Consider the following 2,125-nt stretch of genomic DNA (forward strand, 5'->3'; position numbering starts at 1 on the left):
ATATATATATATATGTTAATATCTAGCATATATTCAATAATTTATTTAAGATTAAATATCACCCTAAAATGTCATATGTAATGCAAATAACATTGAACAAAAAGGATAATCTGTGTAGCATTAAATATTTTAACTATTACAATCAAAAAGATACAATAAAAGAATATCACTAAAATAAAACTAAGAACGAGATTGTATTGAAAGTAAATCAGAAATTAAGTAAAAATTAGTGCAACTGTGAAAATTTCATTGACTAATATTATCTTTGATTCCCTACTGCATATCAGCTTTCTAGATGCAATAATAAAACAGACATTAAAAGGTTACATTTTAGTAGAGAAACTATTATTAATACACAGACATGTAGTTCTGTTTTTAGTTATAATTATCATAAATCATTTATAGAAATGGAAAGTTTGCATCAGATTTATGAAAACTTACATTCCAAGGAGACTGGCACTAACACTACATTACTTTCTTCACTATGAATAATGCAATCATTTGCTACTTGATAAGACATAATTTTCTCCAGAGTTTCTTCATAGCATTGGTCAACTCAGAATTTCTTAGACTGTAAATTAATGGGTTCAGCATGGGGCTTATGACTGTATAAAATGCACTCAGTGATTTGTCAGTGGGGAAGGTCTTAGCAGGTCTCACATACATGAAAATGCAGAGAAAAAAAGAAGCAGATAACCACAGTGATGTGGGAACTACAGGTCTGGAGGGCTTTCCGCCTTCCTTCCTGACTCAGATTCTTCAGAAAGTGTAGGATAACTCCATAGGAGACAAGTAAGAGCAGAAATAAAATAATGCATATCAGTCCTCCATTAACCAACACTAAGACGCCAATGATATAGGTGTCAGTACACACGAGTTTCAATAAGGGGTACATGTCACATGTAAAGTGATCAATGACATTGGGACCACAGAATGGGAGCCCATAAACAGTGCTAAGTTGAATTATTGAGTGCAGAAAACCTCCAACTCAGGACACCACCAGCAGCACAACACACACCCTCTGTCTCATGATTACCAAATAATTCAAGGGCTTGCAGATGGCCACATAGTGGTCATAGGCCATGACCAGCAGAATAGATATCTTAGACCACCGAAAAAAGTGTTCTGTAAATAGCTGGGTCATGCAAGATTCAAAGGAAATGGTGTTTTTCCCAAGGAACAAGTCTGAAATCAATCTCAGGGTAATAGCAGAGGAATACATTAGATCTATAAATGATAAACAGGCAAGAAAAAAGTACATTGCCCAGTTCAGGGTCTTACTGACAGTTATAGTCACAATAATGAGCAGATTGCCCACCATAGTCAAAATGTAGAAGAGCAAGAAAAGAACAAAAAGGACTTTCTGCTCCTTTGGATTCTGTGTGAAGCCCAGCAAGACAAAGTTACATTGTTCCTTGGTTCCATTTAGTCTGTACAGGAGCTGACTTCACATATTAGCAGTTTACCTACAAAACAAGAGGAAAATTTTTATTATGCACTATGATCTCAACCTTTTTTAATCTATTCAGTTAAAAGATTATTGTGGAGTATTTGCATGCAATGTGTCATAAATATTCTGATTACCAAGTTGAATGAGGCATACTTTCCTACCTTCCATGATATGATACATGATGAGGATTCAGACAATTTAAGGCCCATATAATAAGAGCCATCTTAAGGGTATTCACAAAAAGCCAAGGTTCAGTGTAAAAACATATCAATCAAACTGGAATCAAGAAAGAAGTTTCAGAGGAGAGAAAGCTTTAGCTGAGTTTTAAAAGAAAAGTGAAAGCACAAGAGAAGATGAGAAGAAAATTCCTTTAAAATATGCATCATATATGACATCACAAAGGTGCAACACTTGATATCAATCAAGCTAATTTCCATAGTTAGTATAAGTGGATCAAACTATGACTTGAAGGTCACTGTCCTGAACGGTCTCAAATCACATTGAGAATCCTTATGACTATAACTTGGATATTCGTCCTTTTCTGGCACCATAAATGCTGAAACACTTTAATTTTGTGTCCAGCCCCTATCTTTCTACTTATTTTTAACCCTTATAGGCAACATACTATTTTGGACATCTATAACTAGATATCAATTTAATACATTTTTTTTTTTA

The 2,125-nt window shown here is 34.1% G+C and overlaps 1 pseudogene; it reads right to left on the reverse strand.

Moving 5' to 3' along the window:
• Positions 1-504: 504 nt before the first annotated feature.
• Positions 505-1,425, reverse strand: LOC139178866 (olfactory receptor 4A47-like; annotated as a pseudogene).
• Between the last annotated feature and the right edge of the window lie 700 nt (positions 1,426-2,125).

The sequence above is a fragment of the Bos indicus genome, chromosome 23, assembly GCF_029378745.1.
Source record: "Bos indicus isolate NIAB-ARS_2022 breed Sahiwal x Tharparkar chromosome 23, NIAB-ARS_B.indTharparkar_mat_pri_1.0, whole genome shotgun sequence".
Classification (NCBI taxonomy): domain Eukaryota; kingdom Metazoa; phylum Chordata; class Mammalia; order Artiodactyla; family Bovidae; genus Bos; species Bos indicus.